Genomic DNA, 24,109 nt, shown 5'->3' with positions numbered 1-24,109 from the left:
CAGTAACACTTCTGGTTTTCTGGTGGTTAACTGGAGATAAGAGTCTCAAGGACTTTCCTGTAGGGGCTGCCTTTGAACCATAATCCTCAGATCTCGACTGAGTAGCTAGGATTACAGGCCTGAGTCACAGGCACCTGGCTCCCACTATTTTTAAATCAACAATTAGGCTTATTACAATCTATTCTAAATAAAGATTTGACTTAATGCTGAACTTAATGACATTTTTCTTTATGAAAATGTGCTTTAAAATCTTTTTCTTTTAATAAAATTATATTTACTTGCAATAGAAAATTTAGAAAAATATAACCAAATGAAAAGAATAAAAACCAACAATGATGTCCACAGACTTAGTTAACTACTCAATAGTTCGATGAATGTCTCTCACAAGACTTTTCTATGTCAGTATGTAATTATGTTTTTAAAATTATCATTATTAGCTGGGCACCAGTGACTCATGCCTGTAATCCTAGCTAAGAACTGAGGATTATGGATTGTGGTTCAAAGTCAACCTGGGCAAGAATGTCCATAAGACTCTTATCTCCAATAGACCACCAGAAAACTGGAAGTGGCACTGTGGCTCAAGTGGCAGAGCGCTAGCCTTGAGCTGAAAAGCTGAGAGACAGTGGCCAGGCCCAGAGTTCAAGCCCCAACATTGACAAAAATAAAATAAAATAATTGTTATTAGCTTGTATTAGTTATATGGGAGAAAGGGAGATTTCACTGCTCTCTTTCCACATGTTTTCTATGTATTCCAGTCAATTTCACCCTCTCTGTAAATATCCAATCTTTTTAAAATTTAGGAGTATACAATCCAATACCTTGAATACTGAACAACCTTTTTTCTAAAGGTGTCAAATGTCAAATATTGAAGGGAAAATTTCATTCTTAGGATTTTGGCTTTTATCAAACGCTACGTCTAACGTCATCATAACAACTATTTAATTCTAAACTTCAAATATATGGGACTATTCTCATGGATGTCCTTTACACTATCTTCCCTTTCTGACTTCCCTTTCCCTTACTACTTCACCAGTTTCCTACCAGCACTCCAGAACAACCAAGTCTCCAGGACAACACACTGGCTTTAATTGGAGAAAAGTTACATCTATTTGTACAAACTGAGCTTTTCAGATTTTAAAAAAAATTGTTATTATAAAGGTGATGTATAGGGGTTACAGTTATGTAAGTCTTGTAAAGAGTACATTACTTTTGGACGACATCCCTTCCCTTGCTGTCTCCCCTCTGATCTCTACCCATAAGTTGTGTAGTTCATTTTCAACAGAGTGGCCAATGACTACCACTGCTGCATTTGTTACTCTCCTAAAGACATATAAATGAACAAACAGAACCAAAAGAGAAGAGGACAAGAACAGCAAAAAAAAAAAAAAAAAAAAAAGTTTCCTGTTTCCATTTCCTCGAGTTCATTTGCTTTTCAGCCTTTTATGAATATTGGGCTCCATCACTTTGCCAAAATTGAAGAACAGTGCTGCGCACCATGCCTTTATATCACCTTATTAGCCAGGAGCTCTCCCATACTAAAAATAACAATAAGTTGACCATGTTTATCCCACTGGGTTATAATTTCTTAGCCCAGGGTTCACAGCAATATTGTAAATCAATTTCATAAATTTCTGAATTTTTAGGATTAATTGTTTTTAAGTTTCTCAAAGGGAACTATCACTCTGCAAATGAAGAACTACATCTCTAAATAATGTTTGTTCTGTATTTTCCCTTTCTTTACATAGTTGAAAATTTTGAAGTGTTGGTCATAAAAGACACAAGCTCACAAGTAAACACAGAAAATTTCCAAACACTAAAAACACAGCTGTTAAAACTGCCAAAGTCAAAAGAAACACCAAACAAAACAGGACTGGCTATATATTTAAAAAAAAAAAATCATCCACCAAAACTGGACTAGAAATGGACAAAAAAGTCATCTTTAAAAAGGCAATGCAAACACATTTTTAAACATCCAAAGATACTGAAGAATTTTAGGTAATATTATGAAACAACAGGCTAATATGAATATAAACCAAGTGAAAATTCTAGAATGACTTTGAACAATGAGCTAAACAAGCAAGTACATAGTGGAAGTTGTCAGGACATTGAAGAATAAAAAGATAAAAAGTATATTTAAAACATTATAAAGTAATAGGATCAACAAAAATAGAAAATAATGAGAGAAAAAAACAAACAAATGAAAATAACAAAATTGGAGCTGGGAAGGTGGCTCAATGGAAGAGTGCTTGCCTAGCATGAATGAGGCCCTGAGTTCGATTCCACAGCACCACATAAGCAGAAAAAGCCAGAAGTGGTGCTGTGGCTCAAGTGCTAGAGCACTAGCCTTCAGCTAAAGAGCTGAGGGACAGTGCCTATGCCCAGTTTTCACGCCCGAGAACCGACTAAAAAGAAAGAAAGAAAGAAAGAAAGAAAGAAAGAAAGAAAGAAAGAAAGAAAGAAAGAAAGAAAGAAAGAAAGAAAGAAAGAAAGAAAGAAAAAGGAAATAACAAAATTAGTCAAAGAGAGTATGCTGAGAATTATGATATAAAGTCTCACACTGAAAAGACACATAAACTCCAGGTAAAAAAACTCCAAATAAACAAACTTAACTAAACCCAAAAGAAAGAAAATTGCAGAACATTAAGGATAAAGAAAAAAATCATAAAAAGCAATCCAGAAGTACAATGCTGATTAAGGAAAAGAACAAAAGCAAGGAATTTTACACCAAAGATTAGACTATCAAAAGATAGGAAAGTCTTCAAAGTGCTAAGAAGAGGAGGTTGGAGCAAACCCAGGAAAATTATCAGTTACAGTAAAGGCAAAATAATAAATCTCTGACGTACAAAGACTAAGCTTATTACCAAGCTACTCATCAAAAGAAGTACTAAAAAAGGCATATATAAGTATGTATATATCTTTTAACTAGGGAGTCTTCATTTCATTTTGTTACACTATGGAATCCCTAGAGTCTAATATGCTATTTGGTAGGCAATAAGTGGTCAATTAAATATTTACTGAAAGGTTGAATTTTCCCTTGCCCCCCACCAAACAGATAAAATGTTATAAATCATTCTAAAGGGCATATTTTAACAATAGAGAAATTAAATCCAAGGGAATGAAATAACAAGAGTAATTAATTTCTATTTCTTTACACTTCAACTGTTACTGGATAAAACAAATGAAGAAAAAGAAAGGATTTTTGAATAACATGATTAAGCATAAGAAAAATGTTTCCATGTAAATGATTTTCTCCTATGCAGCTTTTTATAGCAGCACAGTATTAAATTATGTGCTTCATAATTTAATCATCTATTGTTAGCTACTTCAGTTTATTCCAATTTCCCACTAGTATAAACTATAGTGTATGTACTCTTCTTACACAGAAATCCATGCTGTCACCTATGATTATTTCTTTAAAATAAATACCTAGAAATATAAATATTAAATAAATACATGTGTTTGTGTGGTACTGGGTTTCTAAATTCAAGGTCTTGCTCTTGATAGGTTTGTATGATACTGTAGAACCACACCTTCTTGTGTATCTCTGGTTATTTTTAGGATATGATCTCACCTGATATGATCTACCTGACTCTCACCTGCCTAGTTTTAGGCTTCCAAACACCACTGGGATTACAGGAGTATGCCACCACATATAGCTTCCCTTCTGTGGAGTCTTATGGACTTTTCTGCCTGAGTGGGCCTGGCCCTATGCTCCTCCCCATCTTAGACTCTGCTGGAGCTTGGGGTGATGACAGACACAAGCCACTGCACCCAGCTGTGGGTTGAGAAACTTTTATACTTGGGCTGACCTCAAACCTCAATCCTCCATTCTTAGCCTCTTAGGTAGCTAGGATTATAGGCACGATTTACAGGTATGAGTTACTACTGGCTCAGGTAAAAATATTATTTTAGTATATGTATTCCCAATAGTACAAGATTGTGCCTGTTTACATTCCCACCAGCAATTATCACATTGTTCATTAATCTATATTCCAACCAGTTTACTTGGCTTTATCATTCTTCTTACATATTTGATTGGTGGAAAAAATAGTCTCAAGTGGTAGAGTGCCAGCCTTGAGCAAAATAGCCGAGGGAAAGCATGAGACCCCGAGTTCAAACAGTACTGGCACAACAATAACAACAAAAGAAAGTATGATTAAATAATGAATGAATGTATATGCCAGCATTTCTTGATTTTTCAGTAGTAAAATTAGAATATATTTCTGATTATAATTAAAACACAGGGTTTAAAAAGCACACTTACATTAAGATCTCCCCTAAATAAGTTTAAGAAAAAGACAAAATATATAAAATCTACAAAAAAAATGTCCAAAGCTTCTGTGAAGTGGCTATATTTTTAATATTCAGAAAAGTATAAGCTATTTGGGGTAATGGAATTATTCTGCCATCATGACTGTGGCGGTACACACACAACTAATTATATTCACTTGTCAAAACCCATAGAGCTGTATACCACAGAGTGGATGCTTCTAAAATCATATATAAATTCACTAAAAGTGACTACGGCTAAAATCACATGTAAATTCACTAAAAGTAAATGTATACAAAAAATTTAAAACAACAGGATATAGGGAAAAACCCCAAATGAAATATAAACTATCAAAAATAAGAGTGCATTATATAGGGAAATAAGTGGAGAAGTAACTTACATAACTTGAGCAAACAAATTTCTTTTTGAATACTGTAAAGCAAACCAAAACCTTCTGTCAGGGCTATAGATTAGGAATCTTGAAATTACTTTATGTATATACTGGGACTGAGTAAATAAAGAAATACTTCACAGAGAGCCAGACTTCACCGTCAAAGAAAGAAGTTACCAATAAGGGACAAACTAGAATTAACCTGGTAGTGTTAGAATAGATTCAGAGTTACTGAAATGACATTTTGTTATTTTTAAAAATATACCTATAAATAAATTCAGAAATAAATATCAATGCTATATGCTTGGATATATCTATACATACACTGCTATCTTCTGAAAGGCTCTAAAAGTAATAACACCCCAATAGCAATGAGCTCACCTACCATGCTAATCTTGGTGTCTAATGACCATTCTCCAGAAGTAAAACAAAAAAGAAAGAAAAGGAGAAAGGAAGGGGAGAAAAGAGAAGAGGAGGGGAGGGGAAGAGAGAGAAAGAAACAGAAACAAGACCAGACCAGAGGTTCTTGGAGAAGTGGTTGTTTGTTTGTATGACTAAGTGGAGAAAATTTTTTGTGGGGCCAGAAAAAAAAAAACAAAAAAACAAAAAAACAAAAAAACTTCTTTAAAAGGGACATACGCATTTAATCCAAAGGGATACAGAAAGTAAAGGTGAGGTGGGGGGAGCTATTGCCAATTATCAAAATCCCCAAAATTTAAGCAGTAAAGCTAACAACAAATGAAAAGAACAATAACTATGAGTCTATACTGGAGAAGTAAATAACTGAATAAAAATAAATGGAGAGAGGGCTGTGAATGTAGCTTAGTGGTAGAGTGCTTGCCTAGCATGCATGAAGCCCTCAGTACCATATAAACAGAAAAAGCCGGAAGTGGCACTGTTGCTCAAGTGGTAGGGTGCTAGTCTTGAGCAAAAAAGCTCAGGGACAGTGCTCAGGCTAAGTTAAAGCCCCAGGACTGGCAAAAACAAAAACAAAAACAAAAATAAATGGAGAGAATGGTCAGTCCCATCTTACAGAGTAATTCCAATTAATAAAGGAGAAAAATGGAAAAATCACCATTAGAAAACCAGAGCAAAAATGACTGAAGGCAAGATCCAGTGGATGCTAAATTTAGCAAGGGAAAGTTCGAGGAAATACAGGATGTTTGCAAAGTCTAAAGGTTTCCCTATGATACAAATTATGAAGGAAATGGTTCCTTTGTATTAGAGAATTCCCAAAGACACTTCCTTAACCAAGTGATGAAGATTAACATCCCAAGCAATAAGTCATAGCATATACTCTAACAGGATAAACAAAAAAAAGGCACATACATTTTTGTGATAGCTTTAACAGTACACACACAAATATATAATCTTAATCACATCATGACAAACCATGGAACAAACACCATTTAAGGGACAGGCTACATAATTAAGTGGTTGAGCCCGTTTAAAAAAAAAAGTAAATGTCATAAGAAACATGAAATGATCACCACAGATTAGAAAAGATGACAGAGCCATGTCAACTAAATGCAGTGTAGGGTCTTAAACTGGATCCTGGAATACAGAAGGAGTATTACCATTGAAAAATGATAGACTCAGAAGACATATTCAGTTGACAACACTGTTCTGATACCAGTTCCTTGCTTTTAGTGATTGTAAGGTGGTAAGGCACATGTTGGCAATAAGGGCATCTATTCAGAATTCCGTGTTACTTTTGCAGATTTTCTGTGGTTATAAAAATTACTTCAAAACAAGTAGGATTGTTGTTTTTCCTGTACAAGAATTGTTATTTCATGGAGGACAGGTAGGAACATTCAGAAACCAAAGAACAGCAGCCACCGATAACTTGCCGGGCCAGTCATGGGGCGGGGAGCGGGGAGGCGTGCCAGGTGCCCGACAACCCTCCTGCTCCCGGAGGGGACTCAGAGCTTAAGCAAACGACTCAAAGCCCCACGTCCCAGAAAACAGCGGGCAAACTCCGAAAGTCCTAACCACCTCCGTGGGCTTAGGGATGATTCGAGCGCCGCCCGGGCCGTGGCTCCGCACAGAACCGGGGGAGCGCAGTCCGGACCCTCAGTCCACACGGGGGTCTGTCCCCACGCTGCGTCCGGAAACCGAGGAGGCAGCCAGGAGGGGCGGCTTCCGCAGACCACCTCCAGGCCTGGCTGGCTGACAGGACACCCCGGGGGCCCCCCCACACCCCCAGTCCGGCTGACAGGACACCCCGGGGGCCCCCACACCCCCAGTCCGGCTGACAGGACACCCCGGGGTCCCCCACACACCCAGTCCGGCTGACAGGACACCCCGGGGGCCCCCACACCCCCAGTCCCGCTGACAGGACACCCCGGCCCGCTTCCCGTCCCGTCCCGCACATGGCGTCATCCTCCCGGGGTCCCCCCCCCCCGCGTACCAGGGCCACGCACGCCCGACGCCCACCCCCAGCAGACGGCTGGGCGCGCCCTGCTCGCCCGAGCCCCCGGCCGAGGCTGGCGACCCTGACAGCCCCAGGGCGCTCCGGCATCCCGGGGCCCGGCAGGCCCGGAAACTTTTTCAGCCCTGCAGCGCGGGAGGCCATCCAGCTTCCCGGGTCGGCGGCCTCCCCGCGAGCAGGTACCAGCTCTCCTACACCGAAACGGGAGGAGCCCCGGGCCGTCCACACTTCCGATCCCCTGCCCCGCGGCCCCGCTTCCCGCGCGGCTCCTCTCCTCCCCCGCGCGCGGGTAGGCCCGGCCCACCCTGCGGGTCAAGACCAGAAGCCCCCGCGACGCGTCCTCCCGGGAACCCCTTACCTCCCGCCGGGGCTCGCTAGGCCGGTCGTGCGCACCGCGCAGGCGCCAGAGGGAAGGGGCGGGGCGTCGCCAAAAACGAGAGGAGCCAGGGGCGGGGCGTCTTGGCCACGCCCCCTGGGGAGGTCCCAGGAGCCCTATCAGTAAAGGACTGCGGAGAGTGCCCAGGACCAGCAAACCAGGGCGAGCCTCTGGGTCACCGAAAGCTTTTAAAAAGGAGACCTAGGCCGGCGCCGGTGGCTCACGCCTGTAATCCTAGCTACTCAGGAGGCTGAGATCTGAAGATCGAGGTTCAAAGCCAGCCTGGGCAGGAAAGTCCGTGCGACACTTATCTCCATTTAACCACCAGAAAACCAGAGGTGTTGCTGTGGCTCAGGTGGTAGAGCGCTAGCCTTGAGCTGAAGAGCTGAGGGACAGCACCCAGGCCCAGAGTTCAGGCCCCACGACCGGCAAAGTTGTTTGTTTTTTTGTTTTTTAAGTAATTTTACTTTATATGGGGTTGGGATACCGGAGTCAGGAAAAGATGAGTGTAATTTTCATTTATTTATTTTTATTGTTATTAGAAAGATGATGTGCGGAGGGGAAAGATGGGTTTGGGGGGGGGGGTTGTCAGGGGCTGAGGGAGGCCTGTAGTTTAAGACAATTCATATTTATATAACTCTGCGTTTTGCAGTTTCCTTGCACATTTTCCTCCGTTCTTCCTAGAATTTTATTGGCCAGTTTGCTGTGTATTTTTAGCTTTCTTAACATGTGTGGAAACCCAAGTTCAGAGAGGTTGTGCCTTCTTCCCTTTGTCCCAAAGCCCCTTGAGGTGGTCAAAGGCAGAGGTGTCTTAACAACAGACAAGTTGTGATTTTTTAAAACTTGAGACAACATCCTTATTCTAGTTTTATAGATAATGACTCCAAGACTCAGTAGTTTTGAGTGACTCACTCCAGCTCAGCCTGTTTGTGACAAAGCTAGACTCTCAAGTTTTGTTTTCTTGATTTCCATCCTGAGTTATTCCAGTTAGACCAGTTGCTAAAGTTGTCTGTAGGTCATAGGTATCTCTAGGTAGTAGTCTAATGTTCAGACTCAGCCCTTTTTTTTTTTTTTTTGTCGTCATAGGGCCTGAACTCTGAGCCTGGGTGCTGTCCCTCTGCTCTTCAGCTCAAGGCTAGCACTCTACCACTTGAGCCACAGCGCCACTTCGGGCTTTTTCTGCTTATGTGATGCTGAGGAATTGAACCCAGGGCCTCATGCATGCAAGGCAAGCACTGTACTACTGAGCCACCTTCCCAGCTCCAAGACTCAGCCCTTTTAAAATATGTATCTGAATATTTAGATGCCTTGCTTAGAATATCCACGGATAGTATTGCTATCAAAAGTCTGACAGAGCCTGGCATCTGTGCTCATGCCTGTCATCCTAGCTACTCAGGAGGCTGAGATCTGAGGATTACAGTTCAAAGCCAGCCCAGACAGAAAAGTTGGAATGGAAGTGGAGATAGAAATTGTGGACTATTTAGGGCTAAGGCTGGAGCTTAGTGGTATAAGTTTACCAAGCCTGGACTCCATCCCCAGCAGCATCCAAGTAAGGTAGGGTAGGGTAAGGGAGAGGCATAGTGCATAACTGTTAGTGAAATAAACTCCCTTCCCATAGCTTAGTCCACTCCTTCCCCTCTCCATAGGTTAGCATGCTCCCTTCCTAGCAACACTAGGCCCATTTAGTAAAGGCAGTAAATAATCAGCCTCCAGCCCCCTTTACCTTGGGATGGCACTTCTGTGGAGCAGCTACCACCTTATAAGGCAACAGGAGCCCCTTAGAGTGATCTTCAGACCTGGGCAGCTGCAGGGCCCCTTATCTACTATTTGGACAACAGCCATAAATGCTAGTCCACCATGATGAAATCCCTAGTCCACACATCCACACCAGGGTCTCTGCCTCCTAGCCCCTTCTAGCCCCTCCTAAACCTCCTAGGTTATATAGGTCACCTCAGACAATAGCTGGTGCTTCTTCTCACTTCTCCCTTGTGAGAAGGGGTCTTGCCAGACCCTTTCCTGGCAATAAACCTTTCTTTGTTCTCTGTACCTGAATGTCTGTGTGGTTCTCTGGCAAAGTCTAATTTACCCTATCAATAACATTTACTAAACAATTTGAATTTTCTTTGAGGGAGATATTTGTTTATGTTACAGTTAGCCAAGAAATAAGGTACTCATTGAATCTTAAGTCTAGGAGAAACATTAAATTATTAAGCAACGCCGAGGCCTGGGTGGAAAGTTTATTCAAGAATCAATTAAACATGATCTTTTCTTGGACACCAGTGGCTCTTGCCTGTAGTCCTAGCTACTTAGGAGGCTGAGTCCTGAGGATCTCAGTTCGAACCCAGCCTGTGCAGGAAAGTGTGTGAGACTCTCATCTCCCAATTAAGCACCAAAAAAAGCTGGAAGTGGAATTGTAGCTCAAGTGGTTGAGTGCTAGCTAGCCTTGAGAATGAAAAACTTAGGGAGAGTGCCCAAGGCCTGAGTTTAAGCCCTAGGATCAGCACAAAACAAACAAACAAACAAACAAATCTTTTCAAGTATTTGTTATTGGCATGAAGCCCTGAGAAGGATGCCTAAAGTACAATAGGGAGGTGTGATTCTTGAATATTCTAAATTTGAACTTGATCTTCTAGGTGGTTTCATGTATGTTTGCTATAAGTTAGGTGTGTCATGTAGGAGGATAAAATATTTTTAATGTAACAGTTGGTTAGCTTGATTTATAATCTTCAAATATTTAGATATAGGGAGTAGGTATCTGGCTTCTTTCTTTCTTTTCTTCCAACTTGGCACATATGCCTGCTGCTGCAAGACAAAGTTTTCCTTAGATCCTTACCTGATCCCAGTAAGGCCAAATAGAAAGTGTACATTTGGGAAAGAAAAAAAAAATTCCGGGCCCCAGTGGCTCACGCCTATAATCCTAGTTACTCAGGAGACTGAGATCTGAAGATCCCTGTTCAAAGCCAGCCCAGGCAGGAAAGTTTGTGAGACTCTTATCTCCAATAAACCTCCAGAAAACCAGAACTAGCATTATGGCTGAAGTGATAGAGTGCTAGCCTTGAGCTGAAGAGCTGAGAGACAGCGTCCCAGGCCCAGAGTTCAAGCCCCACTACAGACTATATATATCAATATCTCTTATATGATTTTCTGGAGTATTCATGGGAATGAATTGAAACAGTTCGATAAGGTATTAAGAGAAAAAGTTTTCCTCCACAACGATCAGAGGAGAAGTCATGTATATAGATCCTATTTATACCTGTAGACAGGTGATATGAAGAAAGAACTGAGCTGGTAGCTCACGCCCGTAATCCTAGCTACTCAGGAGGCAAAGATCTGAGGATCAACAGTTCAAAGCCAGCTGGAGCAGAAAAGTCCTTGTGAGATTCTTACCTCCAATTTACTCAAAAACCAAAAGTGGAACTGTAGCTCAAGGTGTAAGAGTGCTAACGGAGCAAAAGAGATCAGGGAGGGGCTGCAAATGGGGCTTAGTGTGCTTGACAAGCATGCATAATGCACTGGTTCTCTCTCTCTCTCTCTCTCTCTCTCTCTCTCTCTCTCTCTCTCTCTCTCTCTCCTCTCTCCCTCTGTCTTTCTGTCTCTCTCTCTCTCTGTCTCTCTAACTGTAGGTCATGTTTTTAAAAATAAAGTAAAGCCAATTCCTTTACTAGGTTCTTTCTCTACCCATGAATTACTGAAATATTTACTCCTGTTCTGAATGTGTTCTGCTTCTTTGTGGCAGATTGCATCATTATGTCAACTCTTAGGTAAATTAAATCAGCAGCTGACGAAAGAGAGAGCAGCACATGGTATTCAGGCAGGGGAAAGGTTTCTTTTTTGAGCTGAAGGCTGCCTCAGGTCAAGTTGGAAGCCCACGCAGCCGAGACAAAAAGGGTTGAACCACACTAGGACCAAGACTTATCAAGGCCAGTGGCTGGGAAGAAGGTGTGGCCATACTAGATGCAACTATGATCTTGGGGAGGGGGGAGGTGACTGCCTTCAGGTGTGCCAGTCACCTAGGTGATGCAGATACTGGCCTGAGACTTTACCAAGAAGTGGACCTTACTAGACCCTTTAGGGTGGGACTAGCATAGGGTGTTATCTAGGGTGCAGGAAATGTTCCCTATATTGATCTGATAAGATTATATATGCAAAAATTTATCAGCAGGTTTACCTTAATGAAAGGAAAATAAAGAGCTAACAATTCCTGATTTAAAACAAATTCTTGCTGGGCACTGATGGCTCACACCTGTATCCTAGCTACTCAGGAGGCTGAGATCTGAAGATTGAGATTCAAAGCCAGCCCAGGCAGGAAAGTCCCTGAGACTCTTATCTCCAATAAACTGCCAGAAAACTGGAAGTGGCACAGTGGCTCAAGTGGTTGAATGCTAGCTTTGAGCTGAAGAGATCAGGGACAGGGCCCAGGCCCAGAGTTCTAGCCCCACGACCAACAAAACAAACAAACAAACAAACAAATCCAAAAACAAATTCTTGATTGAAAACTACTATGCCGTTAGAAGTAAACACCATAGGCATAGGGAAACAGTAGGATACTCCATTCATCTCCCATGTATTATGTAGGAATTTAGTAAAACATTTTACATGCAAAAATAGCTCAAATGGCAAGAAGTCCCCTTTCCCCTTGTGAGATTTAGATGCACTAGTTTAACTTAAGAATTCTTAACTAAAAATTCATGCATAATGTAATATTTATAAAGTCATGCTTGATGAATCTTATGAACAAGCAACTTAAAGAATTTTCAAGCCAACTGCTGAGTATCAGGATTGTAGGTACTCATGAGGCTAAGCTCTGAGGATCACAGTTCAAAGCCAGCCCTGGCAGGAAAGTTTGTGAGACTTATCTTCAAACAACTACCCAAATTGCTATAGCTCATGTGAGAAAAAGAAGCTCAAAGACAGAGAGAACCTAGGCCCTAGTTCAAGCCCAGAACAGGGCAAGCACGCACGTACATGCACACATGCGTGCACACACGCACACACACACACACACAGAGTTTCCAAGGGTAAGTTTGATTATGTAACTTTTACTGTATTCACTGATTTTAATTATATCCTTTCTTCCCAAATCACCCTCTAAGATACCTTATATGCATTTGATATTAGAACATAGTAAATATACTTAGCAATTAAATCATATTAAATCTTATTTAAGCTGTAGCAATTTACAAGGTGCTTTGGATTTTGTAGATGTACGGTAGAAAGGGAAGTAGAAATTCTACAAAGGCCAACACATTTTTTCTTTTCTCTCTCTCTCTTTCTTTCTCTCGTCTCTTATTTTCTCCCTCCCTCTCTCTCTCATTATCTCTCTCTCTTTCTCTTTCTTTCTGCCAGTATTGGGGAGACTTGAACTATGCCTTAGCTTTTTCACTTAAGGCTAGTGTTCTACCATTGATTGAGCTACAGCTCCAGTGGTTGTCTGATGATTAGAGTCTTTTATTTGTCTGCTAGGGAGAATCTTAGCCTCCTGAGTAGCTCCAATCCTATCTTTTTCTCTCCTTCCTTCCTTCCCTCCCTCCCTCCCTCCCTCCCTCCCTCCTTCCCTCCCTCCCTCCCTCCCTCCCTTCCTTCCTTCCTTCCTTCCTTCCTTCCTTCCTTCCTTCCTTCCTTCCTTCCTTCCTTCCTTCCTTCCTCCCTTCCTCCCTTTCTCCCTTCCTTCCTTTCCTCTCTTGTCCCTGAGCTCTTTTGCTCAAGGCCAGTGCTCTGCCACTTGAGCCACAGCTCCATTTTGAGCGTATTTCTTGGTATTTTAATTGGAGTTTCACAGACTTTGCTATCTGGGCAGGCTTCAAACGGTGATCCTCAGGTCTCAGCCTTCTGTGTAGTTAGAGTTACAGGCATGAGCCTGCTCTTTAACTTTAGATCCCAGGACATAGCTTCCCACATTCTTTGTTCTGTTCAAATTGAAATTCTTGGGATTCTTTATGCCACTCCTGCCTGTACCTTCCATCTGGAACATTCTCCACCAATTGCTCCTTTTTAGCTCATCTAAATCTACTCATCTTTCCATGTCCTCAAATGTGTCCTTGCTAATATTTCTATAATCTCGTTTTAATGCCCCTTCTTCCAAGTGATCACCTTGTTGTAATGTGAACATAGTTTAAAATACATTATTGTCTACATTTTATTATAGTAACTGTGTATTTTTTGTCTCTTAAGTGCTTTTCAGCCTTTTAACTTTCCTAGTAATAATACCCTAATGACCTCATTGTAATTTAATTACCTTTTTAAAAACTGTGTCCTGATATAGTTACATTGTTGGTGCAGCAGGTTGATACTACACATATCACTTTTTAAAAAAATGGGTGAGAATTCTTTGTTACATTTCTACATACCACTTGAATTTTTGAGAAAGACATAATGTAGCCCACAGTACATGCTAATACTATTAAAAGAAAGCTGGAACAGCTACATTAATTTCAAAAGCAGCTGACTTTAAAGCAAGCAAAATTATCAAGAATGAAGAAAAGCACATTACTCAAAGTAAAAGAGGAGGTAACAATCCTTAATGTGTATGCACCTAACGACAGAGTATCAACATATTTGAAGCAAAAAGTAATAGAACTGCAAAGAGAAATTGACAGTATTTTACCAATAAAGCACAAGAGCAACAGTGCAAAAATGTAGTCATTGAACCTTTCCATTTCTTCCAGGGGCAGCAGAATTATTATAGAAAAACAAAGTGAGCATAACAAAGGCCAAAATTATTTCTGAGACACCAAATATTTCTGCCTGTCTGTAGGAGAAAGCTTCCAGAGCTCTTTTACAGGATTATAGAATCTATCCTCAGTCTTTGGACAACTGACACTCTCACCAGTAAACCTTTTAATCCTCCAACTAGTGGAATACATTTAAGGAATTGACAATCAACCAAACCCACCAGGGTCTACCCTCCCCCTTAGCAGCCCAGCGAGTCCTAAATCCCATTGTCACGCGCCTCAGGGAATGTTTCCCTGCTTCTATGGGCTTCCATGCTTAGCAGAAAGCTTTCTGAGTGATATTTATATTTGCTCTAGCCAAAGCTATATTAACTCTAGTATTCCTTTGATAGATTATTACTAAAGGGACATTAGAGCTTGTTCCATAGAAATAAATGGACAGGTTCAAAAGCTATCGTTTTTGCTTCTGTACATGAGTATTTCAGAAAAGCAGTGTTTAGATCCTGAGTGAATAGTCTTGAATATGGAAAGAAAAATCTCTGAGTTCCTATACTTATACATGAAAGGGCATAAGTCTGAGCTTTCCTAACATCTAACAATTCAACACTATGACATGCCTGCACTGGTGGCCAAAAGTTTACAAAGATCCTAATCCTTTCCACCAGAGACTCTTAGTCTGAAGGGACAGATAGACATAGCAATAAATACAGTATAATTAATAAGCACTATAGACAGAGTTGGTGACTTAGAGTTTGGTCAGTACATTGGAATTATCAGAGAAGCAAAGAAAGAACATCTGCAACAGAGAGAATGTATGTAGAAAGCACAAAAAGTCAACAAAGGTATATTTAGAGGGAGGAGCGGGAGGAGCAAGAACACCAGACTCTTCATTTCCACTTGATGTAGGAAGATTAATTTTATTTTCTTGTCCATTCAGTTTTCTGCTTAATAGTAGAAAGCCTGGATGTGCTAAGGGATTCAACAGAGAGAAGACCAATAGAAGGCAGGAAGAGTAACTACCTCAGAATTCATATAGATCTCATTTGTATTTAGTTCAGCTATGTGTATGGGGTTATTTCATTTCAAGCCCTTGAGTGTCTCTGTTGAAGAAACATATTATACCCACTCACTGACTTCCATGATGCCTGCTGATTCCTTGTGGAGCCTTCTGAGATCCTTCACCAAATTTTAATTTAACTCTCCAGCCTCATAGGCCATCTTCTGCACAGATTCCTATAATTCCCCAATGTTCTATCCACTTTTGAACTTCTGTGTCTTTAATCCAGCTATTCCATCCTTCGGAGTCTTTCTGGTCTCTTTCCCATTGACCAAAGTCACTTCCTGAGGATCCAACCCCTTTTCTTTTTCCCAAGCCAGTGTTTCCAGAACATCTGCGTTTGCACTAATCTCACATTATTATCTGTATTTCTGTGTAGAGCAGAAACTGTTTGAGGACCAGATCTTTTTCTTCTTTATTTTGTGTTCCTACCATCTAGAATGCAGAATTTAATAAACATTTGCTTTAGGTGATGTGTTTGTCTCATGACCTTTATGATCTCATTGGTGTCTTCTCTAATTTGACAACAGAGTTCCCCCAGCTGGGCAAAACTTTGGAAGTTGTTTGTCATTGAGGCTGAAATCAAAGGATAAATAAGAAAACTAAGGCACAGACTTCAACCTTTGTTCCTTGCTTTGACAGAAGCCCAGGCACAGAAAAGTCATTTGGAGACATTTAAAAGATATAGTTGTCTAGGCTTCACCTTCATACATCCTGGTTTGCTTGTTTGTTTGTTTTGGTCTGGATGAGAGACTGGGTGTATTAGCTAGCTTTCCATTATTGTGACAAATAGTAAGAATCAATTTATAAAGTGAAAAGGTTTATTTATGTTCATAATATTGGAGGGTGAATTCATTCAGGTTGGTTGGTCATGTTGCCTTTCAGCTTGTGGTGAGACAGCACATCCTAACAAGGAGCACATGAAGGAACTAAAACACTCACCTTAGGATGGGAAAGAAAGAGAGAGAAGAGGAGGAAGAGGCCAGAGGTTTCAGTTCACTCGGCAGGTGTGCCCTTAATGACCTCCAGCATCTTGGTAGGACTCACGAAGTTTCTACCACCTCCCAGAAGTGTTATTCTAGGGAAGAATGTCCTTTGCGGGACATTTCAGATCTAAACTGTAGCACCAGATAGGAAAAGGTTCATTTTATGAATTCTGTAGATAATTCTAAAGCAGTATTAGTTTTGAGAATTCCAGACTGAAAGGACAAATGGGAAGCAGCCACCATGTCCATATTCTCAAAGGGGGATGCTTTGCCTATGAAACCCTAATTAAAAGAATGGAGGTCTCAGAGCCCGGATGAAATTGACCTTTTCCTGAAGAAATCTTTGCTATGAAGGAGCTTGAGTAACACTGTGGGCATGACACTCACCTTCGTCCCCACTACCCCACACTCAGTCTATCTAGAGAATCCTGGTGTTCCCTCTCACAAATGTCTTTACCAGGAAGCCATAAACTAAACTAAACTCAAAATGTCAAGCACCAAATAAGTTATGAAACTTACCAAGTGTTAAGAAGTTTTGAGGGTTCCCTGGAGGCTCTCCTATTTGGAAGAGGGTCTCCTATTCAGATGGAGGAGATTTTTATTTCTCCCAAAACTGGATTTGAAATGCAATCCCCATTGAGAAGTATTTAGAGAGTGGGAACTTTATCTAAAGTATACACAGATAAGCCCTTCATGGAGCAATTACTACTAAGTAAGGTCCTCAGGGTAATGTTCCCAAGTTTGTATATCCTGTGGCTGTATTAGAAGAGGGAGAGGCGCACACCAGTGGCTCACGCCTGTTTTCCTAGTTACTCAGGAGGTGGAGATCTGAGGATGCTATGCTAACCTTGGAACTCTGAAAGAAGGACATCAAGCAGATATGGCCTTCTGAGCATCACAATAAATCCATTTTCTTGTTAACTTGCCTGTTGTATTGTGCAATTAGCAACTAGGCACTAGGACAGATGTCCTTGTATAACATTTGTTCAGTGGACTGGGCACACAGAGGGACACTGCGGAGACCCCAGGTTGAACAGCTCCAGAGACACCATACATCTTGTGTCCCATGTGAAGAGAGTTTCCTGAATTGTGCATTGCTACCTCGTGGCACAAGGATGCTCTTGTTCTCAGAGCTGGGAAAACTCAGGTGCTGACCTCTGCTTTTGTTCTCTCTTCTAACCTTCTTCTGACTGGGAGCTTCATCCTGAGACAAGGTAAGGAATGAATAGCCTCCTTGTTAAAAAAAAAATCTCCTCTGAAGTTTTATTTTTAAATTTTGTTTGTTTTCAGACTGATAATGTCCTCTTAAAGGAACTGTTTTTAACACACTGATTGGACATGGTACACTCCAGACAGACTGTAAGAGTTTCAAAAAGGAAGTCAGCATCTTCACAGTATTATGAGGCTTTTTTCTTTCACTATTAAAGTGTCCACAGGGAAGGTAAATAAGTAATTTATTTCCAGATTTTGGCTGTTTTAGGGTATGTGTATATGTGTGTGTACGTGTGAAATTTAACAAGTTGTTTGAAAGGGTAAAGAAGTGTTATCTATTACATTTTTTTTTCAGCACTTGCCATAAAGCATGGACCTTAAAAATGTTAGTTTTTGGGCCGGGTATAGGTGGCTCACGCCTATAATCCTAGCTAGGAGGCTGAGATCTGAGGATCACAGCTCAAAGCCATCCTGGGCAGGAAAGTCTTGAGACTCTTAATCTCCAATAAACCACTAGAAAACCGGAAGTGGCTCAAGTGGTAGAGCGCTTGCCTTGAGCTGAAGAGCGCAGGTACAGTGCAGTGCCCAAGCCCAGATTTTAAGCCCCACACCGACAGAAGAAAAAAAAAAAGTTAGTTTTCAGTTGGGTGCCAGTAGCTCATCCCTGTAATCCTAGATACTCAGGAGGGTGAGATCTGGGGACCATGGCTCAAACCTGAGCAGGAAAGTCTGTGAGACTCTTATCTCCACTTAACCACCCCAAAAGCCAGAAGTGGAGTTGTGGCTCATCGGTGGGGTGATCTCTTGAGTAACTATTACTTTTTATGTTTTTAGAGAAAATAGAAAGAGCATCAGGGGGACTGGGAAGGTGGCTTTGTGGTATAGTGCTTGCCTAGCATGCAGGAAGCCCTTGGTTTGATTCCTCAGTACCACATACACAGAAAAAGCCAGAAGTGGCACTATGGCTCAAGTGGTAGAGTGCTAGCCTTGAGCAAAAGAAGCTCAGGGACAGGGCCCAGGCACTGAGTTCAAGCCCCAGGACTGCCAAAAAAAAAAAAAAAAAAAAAGCAGTGAAATTCATGTACAACAGATATTTAAATATAATTGGAATTTGTTGTTTCTAAATTTGTTTTCATTTAGAGTAAAAGTTTCAGTTTTATTTTCAAAATAGTTTAAGAAAAGATGCAAACTTAAAATACTTAAATTTGCTGTGTGCCAGTGGCTCAAGCCTGTAATCCTAGCTACTTAGGAGGCTGAGATGTGAGGATTGAGGTTTGAAGCCAATCCAGGCAGGAAAATCCATGAGACTCTTTTTTTTTTTTGGGGGGGGGTCCGGTCGTGGGGCCTGAACTCTGGGCCTGGGCGCTGTCCCTCAGCTTTTCAGCTCAAGGCTAGCGCTGTACCACTTGAGCCACAGCGCCACTTCCGGCTTTTTTTCTTTTTGCTTATGTGGTGCTGGGGAATTGAACCCATGGCCTCATGCATGCAAGGCAAGTGCTCTACCACTGAGCCAACTTCCCAGCCCCTCCATGAGACTCTTATCTCCAGTTAAGCACCAAAAATCCAGAAGTAAAGCTGTGGCTCAAATGGTAGAGCACTAACCTTGAGCAAGGAAGCAGTGGTACTCACCAGACCTTATGTTGAAAATGAACTATACAACATGTGGGTGGTGACAGTAGGGAAAAACAGAAAGAGAAGGAACAGGTGACAGTGTTCAAAAAGAAATGCACTCTTTATCTGACTTATGTAACTGTAAGTGTGCATCACTTTTATAACAAAAATATAATATAACATAAATAAATAATATAATAAAATAATAAAAATGGATAAAAATTTTTTTAAATGCTCAGGGATAGTCCCCAAGGCTCTAAGTTTATGTCCCAGAACTGGAAACAAAGTAAAACAAAACAAACCAAAACACATAAATTTTTGTTCCTATGTGTTTAAAAATTATATTTGTTTAAATAGACCTAAGCTTTATAGCCTAGCAGGAAATTACAAGATAAAACTTTCTAGCCCAGCTTAAAAAATCATATATATGAAAATAAATTTGAAATAGAATAAAATCTGTCCTGTTACTAAAATATATTTATACCATTTGGATCACATTGCTAGACCAGAAGAAAAGACATATAGTAGTCCATATCCAATTTACCTTATTTTAAGCTGGCATTTTTGTACATTGGAAAAAAAAGATAATGTTTAATAATTTGAAAATATTAAGGATATTTTCTTTCCTTAACACATCCTTTTCTTTTCTTTTTTTCTTTTCCATCCTGGGGCTTGAACTCTGGGCCTCGGAACAAACCCTGAGCTTCTTTGACTCAAGGGTAGTGCTCAGCTCTGCTTTCAGCTTTTTCAGAGTAGTTATTAGCGATGAGAGTCTCAGGGACTTTCCTGCCCTACAGGGCTTCAAAATGGGATGCTTAGATCTCTGCCTCTTGATTAGCCAGGATCACAGATGTGAACCATCACCGAATGCCTGCCTCTAAAGTGTCTTTTTTAAAGATTGCTTTCAGGATCAAGTTACAAGACCCACAACTAAATCAGTACTCTTGGTTTATGTGTTTGTCTTTCCTTCTCCACATATTTTCATTTAATTGACCAAATTATCTAATGCATCTTTATTTATTTATTTACTTACTTGTTTTAAAAAGACTTGGCTGAACTTGAGGAAAAGAAGCCCACAGAAAGCACCCAGGTCCAGAGTTCAAGTCCCAGAGCTGGCACAAGGAAAAAAAAAAAAAAAAGACTTTGCTGAAAAGACTCAAAATTCATTCATTGTCTAAAGAGCAATGACTTCTTATGGGGGAAGAAAGAAGTAAACTTCAAAAGGGAATTCTAAAGAAGGGATTTAGAAATTTCCAAAATAAAGGAAATCTTTTTTATTTTTAAAAAATCTTAAACATTTTAATAACTTTAAAAGATAAAGAAGCATTAGATATTATAAAGATCACATTCAACAAGAAAGGAGACAGATGAAATGATCAGAATGTAATTTGAGTGAATTATTCAAGTTTACTTTTTTTTTCTTTTTTTCTTTTTGGGTCCAGTTGTGGGGCCTGAACTCTGGGCCTGGGTGCTGTCCCTCAGCTCTTCAGCTCAAGGCTAGCGCTCTACCACTTGAGCCACAGCACCACTTCCAGCTTTTTTCTTTTTGCTTATGTGGTGCTAAGAGGAATCAAACCCAGGGCCTCAGGCATGCAAGGCAAGCGTTCTACCACTGAGCCAACTTCCCAGCCCTCAAGTTTACTTTTAAAGTTAAATGTATGCATTAAAATACTAAGAAATTCTTTTTATTTGATTTCTTGGAAGGGTTGACTTCCACACTTTTTAGTTATACTATACTTATATCTTTTAAAACTTTGTATATGAACCTTATTTTCTTTATTTTTTTTCTTTTTTTAATTATCTTTAAGTAGTTGTACAAAGAAGTTCCCATTCTACAAAACAGTATATGAGTACAAAGCATCCGACAATCTTATTGGAATTGAAAGGTTATTTCAGCTTCTGTTGTAGGCATGAGTGGAATGGATTCACAACAGAATTATACCCAGATTTGATGAGCAAGTAGTTCATTGCTATATAAACTGACTTAGGACATAGAAAGCAAGTGAAATACCATCTTGTTGATTTTGTGATTTAAATATAGGCTTGCTCTTAAATCTGATTTAGAAATAAAGCTGCTAATAACCCAGTCTGGAAAACAAATTGTAACCTAGAATTTCTCCTCAGGGATCATTCACTCCCCCCCACCCCCCACCTCTGCCTAGACTATTCTGGAGGTTTACCTTGAACTTATTTTCCTGTTATTTCTCTAGTTAGGAAAGGGCAGTATTTGCTTGTTTGTAGGATCTATAGCTCTCTTCTCATCTTGATGATGTCACCAAATATCTCAAAAGATGAAGCTGGGTTTGTTTGTCTGATTTCTTGCGTTTTACACATTGTGAGGTAAGCTATCTGGGTCTAAAGACTTGCAGTCATAGAAAGTAGTTAGAAGCAGTCTTCCTTCCTTCTCAAGGATCCTGAGACACGGTTCTCAGCTGTTGTGGTTTGTCCAAATGGAGAAAGGAAATCAAGTTGAAATTGAGAATAAAATGTCAGAATTAGAATTACTTAAGTACTGATAAAGAAACAAGAAAGGGATTTACTCTCTTTCTTTGCAGAGACAAGTATGTTGAACTGTATCAAAGATAAAGCTATTAGCCAGGAACTGGTGGCTCATGCCTTTAATCCTAGCTACTCAAGAGGCTGAAATTGGGAGGACTGCAGTTCATAAGCCAGCCCAGTCCCCCTTCCTCTCCCCCATCAAAACTCTGTGAGACTCCATCTCCCAAATAACCAGCAAAAAGCTTGGCTGGACATATACCTCATGTGGTAGAATGCCAGCCAAGCAATTCGAGGCTGTGAATTTAAACCCTGTGCAAAAATAAAGCTACTAAACACTTGAATTATGCATCACTTCTCCTTGTTCTAGTCTATTCTTATATGCAGCAGACTTGATAATAATTAGCTTTATGTATAGATCTGTCTATAAACGAAGAGTATATTTACCAGAGGATCTGGGTCCCTACCTAGAAGTTAACAAAGGAGAGAGGGGGGAAGGGAGGGAGAGGGGAGGGAGGAGAAGAGGAAGAAAAAAAGGGAGGAGGGAGGGGAGAGAGAGGGGGAGGAGAGAGAAAGAAAGAGAGAGAAAGAGATCAGCTTTTTAACATGCTGCTAAATAATCAGCCCTCTGATTATTTAGAGGCCTCTCTTTGAGGTTTTCATGGGCACCTCCAACCCTTCTCCATGGGTTACTTTGACTCCATCTTGTTGCTAATTGTCTACAGATACCTGCTCTGTGGAGACAGTGCACTTCTTGGCTTGCAAGGCTTGGAATAAACACAGCTACTTTTCAAGAGGCAGTTACTGACCACAATAGGTCTTTCTTCCTGAGAGCAAAAGCTGGAATGTTTCCACCTGTTAACACCTGTGAATCTTCTGAAACGCTCCACAGAACAAAGACTGTTGTTTCTTCTTTAGGCGTATGACAAGAAAATCCATTTTAAAAGCCATTCAGTGAAATATGCAGCTGTGCAGATAGCTTCAGAAATAAAGATTACAATAGACCCCCTTTCTAAACCTTTTAGGGTTTCTTTAAATGATGGTGTTTAATTTGAGAGTCTGATACATGTTTCAAAGACCAAATCTTAAAACCTTATAAGAAGTTGGAGAAAGGACTGAAAAATGCCCAATTAAAAAAAAAATTCCCATTTTTTAAAAGATGGTTGCAAAATGTAATTATTGAATTGGCTCCATTTGGAGCCATGTCATAATTAAGGAAGCATCAAAAAATAAAGTTGCTTGGCAATTTTGAGTTACTCTCCAACTAAAAAAGTGTGTTGAATATAGACTTTCAAATGATCTTGTATTTTCATTTAGAAAGTGTGCCTCTTTATCCAGGTTGACAGCTTAAGTACTAGGCTCTGGCCAGATAAAAATCTGAAGTGACTAAGGCATTGCTTCTTAAACAAGAGTAAATTGGACCTGCCATTCCAAATCATGACTATGTCTTCCTGCAAGCCTATATTAGCACTTGTTCTCCAGAAGCTAGGGAGTCAAACAAGCCAGTTTGGATCACCCAGAAAGTACAGGGTGAAACCAGAAAAGCTATTTGCTCAGCCTGGATAGAAGGGAGAATTCTGTAAAGCTGAGGTGTTCAACTCTTGGCTCCATTTAAGAAGACACCATGAGATCACTTCCTTCTCTATCGTTAGGGCAGCTCAAAAGAACCAGTCACATGCCCCCAGTGAGCTCTAAAGGTGAGTTGTTAGGTTTCTTACCTGCTTTTTGCTTTATCTCTTTTCTTTGACACTTGCTATCCAACTTTGGTTCTGCTTCCAATACCCTTGGGTATTGGAACTTAAGGAGCTTTGTGTCTCTAGATCCTGAATTTTCCTGACAGGTTCCCATTTTGTCTATGCTGTCTATGTCTATGAGCAGAGTTAGGAGCTGTCAATGAGCAGGGTTACTGTGGTTCTTGCACTTCTGAAGCTAACTTTTAATGCAATCCAGTTGGCTAGCTGGCTTGTCTCTGTGTTGCTAGGGCATACTTGAATGTTGGTGGCAAAGCAGGATGAGGGGGGAATAGGCAAGGTATATGCACATTTTGTTAACTCACTCAGAGAAAGAAGGGCAAGGGGTATGCAGATTAGCTAACTACTGACCTTCCTGAGGCCTGAAGTAATGTTTTTTTGGAGGGGGGGGCAGTACTAGGAGTTGAATTCAGGTTCTCCCACTTTCTAGGCAGGTGCACTATTATGTGACCATGGCTTTAGCCCTTTTTTTTTGCTTTCATTATTTGTTATGTAAGGTCTCGTATTATGTTCTGGGGGCGCAGACCCTGATTTGCCTATTTAAATTTCCCATGTAGCTAGGAGGACCGTTGTGTGCCACCCCTCCCCAGCTCTTGATTGGAATGGGGTCTCACATTTATAGCTGGGCTGGCCTCAAACTGCAATCCTTCACATCTCTGCCTTCCAAGTAGCTAGCAGCCTGGCTTGCAGTAAATTCTTCTTTACCAAGATTGTTCCTTATGGGGCTAGGAATGTGGCTTAGTGGTAGAGTGCTTGCCTACCATGCATGAAGCCCTGGGTTCGATCCCTCAGCACCACATAAACAGAAAAAACTGGGATGATGCTCAGGCCCTTAGTTCAAGTCCCAGGACTGGCAA

At 40.7% G+C, this 24,109-nt stretch overlaps 1 protein-coding gene across 2 annotated transcripts in view; it reads right to left on the bottom strand.

Annotated features, from left to right (window-relative positions):
- The window catches only part of Stx17 (syntaxin 17), a 53,557-nt gene extending 46,083 nt beyond the window's left edge, over positions 1-7,474 (bottom strand). Inside the window, exon 1 of one of the 2 annotated variants that reach the window (XM_070010705.1) lies at positions 7,451-7,474. The gene's annotated coding sequence lies outside the window, so the exon portion shown is untranslated. Of the gene's footprint in view, positions 1-7,071; positions 7,348-7,450 lie in introns of those variants that run through there. The other variant, XM_070010713.1, reaches the window with a different exon arrangement.
- Between the last annotated feature and the right edge of the window lie 16,635 nt (positions 7,475-24,109).

Source organism: Dipodomys merriami, unplaced genomic scaffold (assembly GCF_024711535.1).
Source record: "Dipodomys merriami isolate MVZ:Mamm:240054 unplaced genomic scaffold, mDipMer1.0.p SCAF_11, whole genome shotgun sequence".
Classification (NCBI taxonomy): Eukaryota; Metazoa; Chordata; class Mammalia; order Rodentia; family Heteromyidae; genus Dipodomys; species Dipodomys merriami.
The sequence above is the reverse complement of the archived record's forward strand: the minus strand, read 5'-3'. Positions and strand labels throughout refer to the sequence as shown.